At 45.0% G+C, this 11036-nt stretch overlaps 1 long non-coding RNA gene across 1 annotated transcript in view; it reads right to left on the reverse strand.

Moving 5' to 3' along the window:
• LOC310846681 overlaps nt 1–5751 on the reverse strand; it is a 44570-nt gene extending 38819 nt beyond the window's left edge. The window contains exon 1 of the long non-coding RNA XR_014565460.1: nt 5373–5751. This is a non-coding gene — a long non-coding RNA (uncharacterized lncRNA). The remainder of the gene's footprint in view (nt 1–5372) is intronic.
• Nucleotides 5752–11036: the final 5285 nt, after the last annotated feature.

Here is an 11036-nt window from a genome sequence, read left to right on the forward strand (position 1 = left end):
AGTGGAGATTTCCTTCCTTCCCTTCCCTTTTGCCTGGCGTGGGGTCAGGAAGAATATGTTGCCGCCACTCACCCGGTTTTAATTTTAAAGCTGACTTTCGGATGAACAAGTTCACCTGCTCTTATCAGGGCTCATCTTTCCTGCCGTATATCAGAAGCAGGTTTGACAGGATCAACAAGCTGGAATTTCACTTTGCCGGAGCTCCAGTTCGTTTTAATAGGGAGACGGCGAAGATCTGCATTGCCAGCTACATGGCAATATGAAATAGTTTGCTAACTGAAGATACTTGGTCAATAGAGAGCACTCCCTAGATTCCTCTCACCTTGCAAAAAAAAAAAAATGAATTGAATGGATTGCAATAATCTCCTTTACTGCTGGAAACCACGCTGGCAAAAGCCCCATTGGCCACAGTCCTAGAAAGCTAGATAGATGCATATGTGGGGTGGAAGTTGACATTGAACTTTCTGCTGCAGCTGCTCATCCTATATATACCAGTGGCACATTCATTCTCCGAGTGTGGATCCCTTGGCAGCCCAACTGCGATGTCCACACACAAGTGGGAGGTATCAGCAGGCTCAGAGAAACCCCAGGTTTTCCAGAAGATATGCAAAGCCATCTTTGGGGGAGGGGGGAATTTGAACCTGGTTCTCCCTGATCCAGATTCTCCCTGGATCTCCCTGATCCCAGCACTCTAACCGCTACAGCACACTGGCTCTCAGGAAAGTGACTGGTGTAGCATACTTGTGCAGGGACTCTGCAGGAGCTCTGGATTGAGGACAATAAAGGCACATACATCTTCTTTCTTCTTTGGAGATCACTCAAAGCCGAGTAAGATTGTCTTCCATAAACAATGAGTCCATAAGTGGCTGTGGAGGCCAATTCTGGATCCACACATCCTTCCACAGTGGGGACATTGGTTTCCGGGTGGGAGTTGTTCATGGTGTGGATTTGCCAAGTGTGCCTTCTTCTTAGCACGTTTCTCCCTTGCGTCCTGAGTTTGAATGTCTTCAAAGCCCATGACACCTTCAGTAAAGGCTGTTCTCCAATTAGAGCGCTCGCAGGCCAGTGTTTCCCAATTGTCGGTGTTTATACTACTTTTTAAAGATTTGCCTTGAGACTGTCTTCAAACCCCTTTTGTTGACCACCATACATGTGTGCTGTTAAAAATACAGCGCTGGGTGTGGGGATTAAAGGACCTTATGGGACAGGAGAAACCTTAAAACAGCACAGGATGTTGTTTTATACTTAGGGGTCCATCTGACTCAGTATTGTTTACACTGGGTTTCAGGCAGGGGACATTTCCAACCCTACCTAGAGACAGAGGCAGCTTGTCCCCATTTGCAATTTGAGGTGAAACAGAAAGTGCCAGACAACTCCTAGGGGCCAAGGTCCCTTCACTCCCCCCAATAAAATATTTGAGAGGGCAGGACCCCCCCAAAGTTGATGGCATTCCAATGGTCTGCATGCACCATGTCTTGTGATGTGGGGGTGGGGCTTACCCAAGGCCCCCTCAATATTTTATTCAAGTTGTCACCCCTGCCTGCCACTTGCCCTGCCATCTCTGCTGCTGCTGGAGAAGCGGTGCCAGCATGAGTGCCAATTTGGGGTGAGATCCCAGCCTAATTCGCCTGCACCTGTGGTGCTGCTGCCTCTGGGCTTCCACTGCCTGAGGCAGTAGCTGTTGGGATCTCCGCTCAGCCAAGCTGATAAAGCTCATCTTCTGGAATCGCCCTCCAATGTGATTGACGACCTGAGTCTCTGATAAGGCCTCAGGCACATCCCATTCAGCAGAGAATCCAAAACAGCACGCGGAAGTGATGAGATTTATGGCTACATGCTATGATTTATTACTAAGCTACGCAGACAGCTAAGGAAAATACATCCTCTCTCTATGCAAGCAGAGAGCAACCGAACAACAAAGGAACAGGAAACGAGTAATGTCACATCTGTCTCCCATTCCCGTGAGACTTCCAACAGCCTGGACTGTCTCTGGAATGTAAACAGAGCCTTGTGACTCTAAGCAGCTGCTCAGTGGCAAACAGAAACTAACACTAGCCTTAGCCCAGCTAAGGGAAATGCCATGGATTGAAACTGGGCATAGATAGGTATCATGGAGCTATGGCCATTCTCCATCATAATACAGGCTAGTCTTTTCTGGCTGCAAAATTCTGGTGGGAGGTTTTGCAACACTTCACACCATTAGCTTGTTCATGGGCCCATTCACACCCCACTTATGTTCTTGACTTCAGTAGAACTGGCTTCCAAATAAATGTCCTTGGAATCAAAAGCGCTGACATTGACATTAATGGGACAACCTCCATACCGTGCCAGGGAGACCACCTTGACACAAAGAGTGGTAGGGAGGGGGAGGGAGAGGCTAGATATCAGGGTTCTCCTCCCACTCTTTTAACCACTAATATTCCAGCTTTCCTTTTCAGCCAAAGTTATCTACACGGCCACGGAGCTCACTCGACGGCAGCTTTTCGGATGAGTCACCCAGCTCCCGCTTTTCCTTTATTAAAATGATACAAAAGAAAAGGGCTTTGCCTCTCCACTCCCTGAATGAACGTGGAGGTGAAGGCTTGCATCAGAAGTGTAAACAGTGACACTGAAATGAGAACTATAATAAAAGCAGGGGGGGGGAGTATTTCATGTCAAGGACAGCGTGCTACATTTTCAGAGCAACCTGTAGCAATCAGTTTTGAACATCTTTCCATCATAGATCATTCTGTCTCTCCTCTTTGCTTGACCTGTAGTCAAGAATTCACAATGTCAAGCTAAGCACGGGGAGGGGGGAGTTTGTAAGAGCAAAGGCAGCAACATAACGGCAAGGAAGCTAACCAGCATAATATAGGTGTGGGGGACCCATTCATATTTTGCTAGCACTAATTATCATTTTAGTGCTAGCAGAAACATTCCACTTTGAAGTTTGCATTCAGTTAAAAGCAGTTTTTGCACCTAGAAATACCCAGTGCAGGTAGATAGCTGTCACTCTTCTGCTTTTAGAGGCGTGGGGGCATGTCCCTGTGTAATAATCTCAATAACGGCTCCGGGAAATAAATTTCACATTTTTGCCAAACGTGAGCATTTGTTTCTTATTGGCGAGTTGTATTTCATTACTAGCTATGGGATACACAAAGGTCTGAATTCCATTTGGGTGGCCCGGGGGTTTAGTGTTGTGTCCAGTTCGCCATTAAAATTGTAATTAAATGTTGTAGCAGGGAGGTTATTCGCACACAGAGAATTGGGTTTATTTTAGGGGTGGGTAATTTATCAATCAATCCCTTTTCACAGGGAACTCTGGAAATTGTAGCCCTGTGAGAGGAAGAGGATGTCTCCTAACTACTCTCAGCAGCCAGAACAAACTACTGCTTTCAATGAATTGTGAGAATGTGGCCCAGCTCAAAGCAACGGCTGTAATCCAATGAATAGATTTCAGAACTTGGACATGAAAAGCACCAGAGATCTGGTAATTTTACAAGGCAAGTTGTGTCCCTGCTCTAGGGCACATAATGGCATTCCTGAATGGGCTTCCACATTTGACCTCTGAGCCTGAGGTTAACCCATCCTTTCTCTAGCAGCTATTCTGTTAAGCAAATGCAACAAGTCTGTGCTGAGCCGATCACAAAAGCAGGGATTCATGGAGAGCGATCAAGAGACAGTTTACATAAGAACATACAAAGAACCCAGCTGGATAAGGGCAAAAGCACATCCAGTCCAGTATCCTGTTCTCATAGTGACTAACCAGATGCCTGTTTGGGACACTGAAATATACTTCGAGTCCTGTACTGATTTCATGCTCTTTATTGCAACTTTATTGTAAAACAATGATTGAATTGCCCCCCCCAAACTCAGGCTTTTATATACATTTACACAATGAGTCCCATCTGATTGGCTGATTCGGCTTCCCTCCTGGAGCCTGATTGGTCTTTTCCTGCAAGCCAATCAGTTGTTGCATTCTAGGATCCTACTTGCCTATTGTTCTAGGATCCAAGCTTAGTACATAACAGACGCACAGAAGGAGGACATGAGCAAAACAGCACTTTCCCACTTGTGATCCTCAGCAACAGGTTTTTCAATCCTTAACAGCCTCAAATAGTAGAGGCAGGGCAACAACCATCTTGACTGGTAGCTTTTTCTTCCATGAATTTTCCCGATTCTCTCTCAAAACCACCTATGTTGGTGGCCAGCAGTACATCTGCTGTAACCATGGGCTGCGCAAAGAAATGCTTCTTTTTGCCTGCCCTCGTCTCCCAAAATTCAGCTTCATTGCATGACCCAGGGTTCATGACCCAGAGGGAGAACAACTACTCTCCATCCACCTTCTCCACACAAACACAGTTCCACCTCTCTCGCTTGCAATTTCCTCAGTGCCTTCAGTTCCCCTTATATTTTGAGAATCATGAATTTGTAGAGAAGCCAAGGCACCGTCAACATGCTATCGCCATACTTCACGTAAGCGAAGTGCATTCCCCTTATGCTATAGGCTCCCGCAGATGTATAGGAAGCACACCTGTTCCACCATCAATGGGGGAGAAGCGTGACTCATCCTGGCTAGCTCTCAGGTTCCAACAACTTGTGCCTGCCGATTGCAGGTGAACAATGCAGTTGCCATGGCGACTGGCTTAAGAGTGCAGGAAGCCTCGTTCTGACAAAGTTATATTAGGAAGTAAAGGCAGAGAAATTAATATATCCAGCCACAATGGCATTTGGTAAAAAAAAGGGGGGGTTGATGCACAGGTTCTGCAAATAGCAGTGGATTTCTAGTGACCAGAAGTCAAACCTTCCACTAAAAGCATCGGCAGTTGCAAATAACAGGTTTTGAACTGGATTAGCCAAATCCAAAACTGAGCATCTAGTAAATAGTACACCAAAAATCAACCACGATGAACGATCCAATGCTCCCTAGGTTGTGATCCTACCCCCATCCTGAATCATCACTACAATGCAAGAAAAGTCTTCATCAGTCTGGTGCCCTCTAGGCATAACTGGGACTTCAGCCCCTAAGAGCCCCAGATAGTATGGACAGTGATGAGAGGGATAATACAGCAATATCAGGAGGTGAAGGCCTTCCGATCATATATCATATAAGGGTAAATTTGCTTGCAATAGGATGGTTTCATTCAACCAAAAAGAGGCCCGCACCAAATAACAAAATGGAAAGAAATAAATATCAGTGGGCACCAAACCCAGGTATATTAATTATTGTTGTCATCATTGTTAAAGAGTTGCCTTTTGCATGCATTTCAAGGGAATTTACAAATATACCATAAAGTAGCTAAAAGTAGCTTTAAAAATGGCAGAAAACCCAATGAAAGATAGGTTTTTAAGCAATACAAAATAAACACCTCTGTCCTGAACCCCTGGCCTACCTTGCAGCAAGTCAAGTCCAAAATTCAAAGCCGGGGGGGGGGGTCCAATCCACACAAGCAAAGTCCAAAGGTGAAGAAATGCAGTCCAGGGTCAATCCAAGTAGCCAGCTCTGAAGTCCAGCCGTCAGGATACAGTGCAGAGTCAAACCTGAAGCACAGTCCAGGAACAGCCAAATCAAGGTCTGTCAATGTGGGCAGTTGAGCAAACACAGCCCTTTAGCTTTGCTTCCCTTTGCTGTTTTGCCTGCTGATTGCAGCACCTGGGCTTGATGAGGCAAGTGACCCTCACCTGTTCTCAGTCTGCTCCAGGTGAGGAATGACACCCCTCCTCCCAGAGATAGCGAGCCCCACCTGGCCAGCTAGGGAGCTGGGCTATGGGGCCTTGGGGCCTCAGCCTCCTAGAGCAACCCTCCTGCTTCTCCCTATGCCTCTGCTCTGGTTCCTGTGTACTGGCCCCCAACCCCTTGCCACCCATCTCTGACAGATTCCTCTCTGCTCCAGTCAGTCATACACACTTTAAAATGAAAAAAACAAAAATCCATTTTTGTTTTGTTTCATAATGGAAGAAAAACACTGGCAATTAATTTCCCAGTTCTGGGTGCATTGACAAATACCTATCTTTGGGGTGCTGAGTTCAATGGGTGTTTACTTTCATGATGTAGTAGCTATATGCATTGTTATTAGCCCCATTAAAAGCAGCACCGTTTAGTCTGTATGAAGATATTCTACATCACAGAGCATGAGAGAATTGGGTGTCCGGGTTAATAAGATCCTTCACATGCATCTCATTAAACAATAGCAGCAATGAGCCTAAATCTTTCATGTACATTAATTTGGATTAGGTTCAATTTATGAAAGGCGAAGAGATACGGCATTCCTTTTTCAAGGTGCAGAATTCTCTGCTGATGAGACACAGTGACCCAGGCCAGTCCTTCCTTGAGAATATATAGCAAGGATGGGGAGTGTCTGGCTTATGGGCACAATTAAGCTTAGCCTAGGTATCAACTTGGCCCACAAGGCTGTTTCTCCAAAACCATACCCACCCAAGAAACATCAGGCATTGGGCAAGTAGAAGAACGGCTGTCAGTGCACAATTGGGAGCCTTAAGTTGTGTTTTCAATTGCTCATCGCCAAGCCTGCTGAGATCAATGTGCCAGGAGCTCGTCCTACACCCGAGTAGGACCCTGGCAGAGACACATGCCCGACTGGCATGTTCTCTCCCTCCTGGTCTTTCGTTCAGGAGCTTCAAAAGCTTTCTTCTGCCCAAACATCACAGCGACTGATGCCAACAGACACCGGCACACTTAGGGATCCGCAGAGTCTTCGCAGCTTGCGTAACAGACCTCAGCCACTCAGCATTTAGGCTAATCTACTTTATTTACATATAAACACACACGAAGCACTGCAACATGGCTCCCTCTCTCTCTAGCATCAGACAGCAAAGAGAAAGAACAAAGGATAATAGTCCCACTTCATGGAACACAGTAACACAAACATCCTGTCTCCGTCACTTCCCACTCTGTGGAGTCAAAACATACACCGTCATGTGAAAAACAACAATCCCATGACTGCAATCACGGAGCAGGAATTCTAACACAATGGCCCTGGGTCATTTCCCACTGAGAGCTTGAGGTCAGCACCTATCACAAAGGAAAAATGGGTCACCTAATGCCATTGTTCTCCACCCTGACCCAAGCTAAGTCAGTCTCACTGTGGTCCCATATAGGTGCATTGTATGTTAGGGGACGGGGTACATATCATGCTCCTTCTGGCGTAGTTTGTCCACCTTTGGTCCCCATCCTGAACTCAATTCTCACCCGTGGCTCCTAGAAGCTGTCAGCATGCGATAGCAGCCACACCCTGGGAATGGCTTCGACTGGCTGGCTAAACCAAGTGAGAGTAGCCAGTGGGTCTCAAACCCTCTGTGAGTTAGGGATTTTCCCTGCACGCAAAGACAGTCTCTAGGACAGGCATAGGCAAACTCTGGCCCTCCAGATGTTTGGGACTACAATTCCCATCATCCCTAGCTAACAGGAGCAGTCGTCAGAGATCATGGGAATTGTAGTCCCAAACATCTGGAGGGCCGGAGTTTGCTTATGCCTGCTCTAGGACGAGAACAATAGTGGATCCAATGGTCAAGAAGGCAATTTCCTGTACATGCTGTAGGGGGAAGTGAGGGGCAGAAGGGGCGTGTCACCCTGGGAAGGTAGCCCATCTAGCAGAAGAAAAACTCTGGTCCTAAACCTCTGCTGCTTTGTGGGATATTTTCGGGAGAAGAAAAAGCTAAGGAGTAAAATGCACAAATCCAGAGTCCCTAAGATGGCTGCATGGTGCCTTGCATGCCTCCTTCTGCCAACTCCTGCAGCCAAACATATTTATTGTTCTGCATTCCTTTGGGACCACATCAGTGGGCTTAAACACCCTTAACTCTTTGCAGGATCATACCCATTCAGAGTGGGGGAGGCTCCTTTAATTAACACACCTTAAACACTGTCAGTCAAAGAAAAACAAAGCTGTTGGGACAGGAGAGGGATTTCCTGTCCCCCGGCTGTCAATAATTAATACATTATTTACACTATCACACTCCTGCTTACCAACTTTCAAGATTCCATTTACACTCTGATCCTTTGCTCAGTAGCCAATTTAACGTCAGGCTGACCTTTTCTTGCTTATCAGATAAGAAAAGAATATCATCAAATATGTGCATTTATTATGGCAGCTATATTCAGAGCTATTTTCTTTTTAAAAGGCACTTTAAAAGAATATTTTTAAAAGAATCTAGTAACAGCTAGCAACTCCATACCCTTCAACATTTCTCTGGTGAAAATAGGGACCTCCTATTCAATAGCAGTAGTATTAGTAATAAGAATAAATTTATTAATTAAACCCAACCAATCTGGCTGGGATGCCCCAGCTATTCTGGGAAGCTTCCAACATATATATAATTTTTTTTTTAAAAAAAAACTTCCCTATGCAGGGCTGCCTTCAGATGTCTTCCAAAGATTATATACAGTGGTACATCTGGTTGCGAACAGGATCCATTCTGGAGGCCCGTTCGCAACATGAAAAGAACGCAACCCACAGCAGCGCATCTGCGCATGCGCTGGTCGCGATTCACCGCTTCTCTGTGTGCACGTGACATTATATTGCATGTCTTCGAAACCTGGAAGTAACCCTTTCCGGTCGCCGCGGGACGTAACGTGAAAGAACGTAACATGAAGCGGACATAACATGACGTATGACTGTAGTTACTTATCTCCTCGGCTCAGGAGTCAAATAATTCCACACCCTCCAACATTTCTCTGAGAAAAATAGGGATGTCCTAAGGAAAAGCAGGGCATTCTGGGATCAAATCATAAACCAGGATGGCTTCTGTAAATCCGGGACTGTCCCTGGAATATAGGGGCACTTGGAAGGATTGCAACTCTGCATTGCTGTGTTGGAGACAACAGTGTTTACACAACACACAAAGCTCTGTTAAAGAAAAAGAGTCTTGCTTATTAAATCCCAAAGGAACTGGCAGTGAGTTCAGAGCCGCCATACCACTAAACCAGTTATACAACGGGAAATCTGATGAAATAATCCCAAACACACTTCAGTCGAAGCTGAAGCACATTAAAAATGTTTGAAATACCTATTTCATCAGACTCCAAATTAGTTACGGACTCCCAGAAGAAACATCACTGCATGTTTATAAGATGCCACGGAGATGTCATTTCATACAAAGTGTTCAATAAGGACTGCGTCTCTGTCTCTCTCTCCCTCTCTCTCTTGCTCTCTCTGTAAAAGTTGTGTATCATTGTGATGGCATCCAAAACATCAGAGAAGATGTAGGGACTCACTGACCCTTGCCAGCATGACCAATGGCCAGGGTTGATGGGCACTGTAGCTCAACAAAGGTCTGACATTCCTCTAGAGGAGTGATGGCCAAACTTGGCCCTCCAGCTGTTTTGAGACTACAACTCCCATCATCCCTAGCTAACAGGACCAGTGGTCAGGGATCATGGGAATTGTAGTCCCAAAACAGCTGGAGGGCTAAGTTTGGCCATCACCGCTCTAGAGCAACGACTGACATGGTAAGAATTCAGAAGAGAGATGGCTAACAGGAAACGAGGCCTGTGACTTTTCAGAGATTTGCACTAGTAGTAACAAAATGGCACTGGGCTGTGGGCAAAGTAGAATATCCCCCCTCCAAAGCACAAAACCCCACTAGAAAGAAAAGGGGGAAATCTGCCTGCATTTAGAAATGGTGTGTATCAAGAAGAAAGCAAGGCTGAGCATTTATCCCTTGACATGCTTGTTTTCTGTGTGCAGGGATATATACATACATACATACATACATACATACATACATACATACATACATATTGCTGAATTTAAGTAGTGCAGCCCAGAAAATCAATTGCTACTTGATAGTATAAACAGGCCCTTAGGTTGCCATGGGGGTCCCTTCTGAATAGACACATTTTCAGAAATAAGTCCTACTGACTTGTGAATGATTGTGGGTGAGCAGATTTACCAATTAAAACTTCCGAACATTGTTTAAAAAGATTCACTGGAAAGGAAGAGGAAGGACAATTAGAGCTAGCTGGGACTGACTGTCTTTCTAGTTTTTTGTTTTGCCATGCTCTCCATGGCAGCCATTTTGTGTTATGCAATATACACACAACCCTCCCCAGCAAATATTTTGTGAGTGGCGCTCCGAGCGCTCTCCCCAAATTTGAAATGTGCCCTGAGGTCAGAAAAGGTTGGCAGATCCTCTTGATGGAATATCAGCACAATATATATTTTTATATAGTTCAATTTGTAGTATTTAATGCAACGATGATTCATTAGTTACGTGAATAGTTTGCCCATCTGGTGAATCAGCATTTGTGGTTATTAATGAATGTATCTGCCTTATCCAACCTCCTTTAATGGAATGCAGAATGAATATCTTGCCCGTCTCGAGGAATTACACATCAACATAGTATCAAATAAACATTATTTATATCTACTAAAATTAAGAGCAGAAATTATCGAACATTAGCATAATTCAAACAAAATTCCCCTATTACAATAATTAATGACTCATTTAATACTACTTGAATGACTTATTTGCTTTCATTTTGGCAAACATACTATTAGCATGTTTACTCAGAAGTACCAGTAAGTCCCACTGAGTTCAATGGGGCTCACTCCTGGGTAAGTATTTATAAGAGTTGCAGACTTTAAAAAGGGTAACAAAATATTCACCTAGTGAGTTCTCTTTCCGTGGATAGCCTTATAAAGTGAATAAGCCCACATCCTAAACCATGGGTAGGCAAACTAAGGCTTGGGGCCCGGATCTGGGCTAATCGCCTTCTAAATCTGGCCCATGAACGGTCCAGGAATCAGCATGTTTTTACATGAGTAGAATGTGTCCTTTTATTAAAAATGCATCTCTGGGTTATTTGTGAGGCATAGGAATTCATTCATTTTTTCCTCTTCAAAATATAGTCGGGCCCCCCACAAGGTCTTAGGGACAGTGGACCGGCCCCCTGCTGAAAAAGTTTGCTGACCCTGTCCTAAACACACTTACTAGGAAATAAGCACTATTGGACACAGTGGGATTTACTGGGACATGGGGGTGGCGCTGTGGGTTAAACCACAGAGCCTAGGGCTTGCTGATCAGAAGGTTGGCAG

This window comes from Podarcis gaigeae (genome assembly GCF_964106915.1).
Source record: "Podarcis gaigeae genome assembly, chromosome: 6".
NCBI lineage: Eukaryota > Metazoa > Chordata > Lepidosauria > Squamata > Lacertidae > Podarcis > Podarcis gaigeae.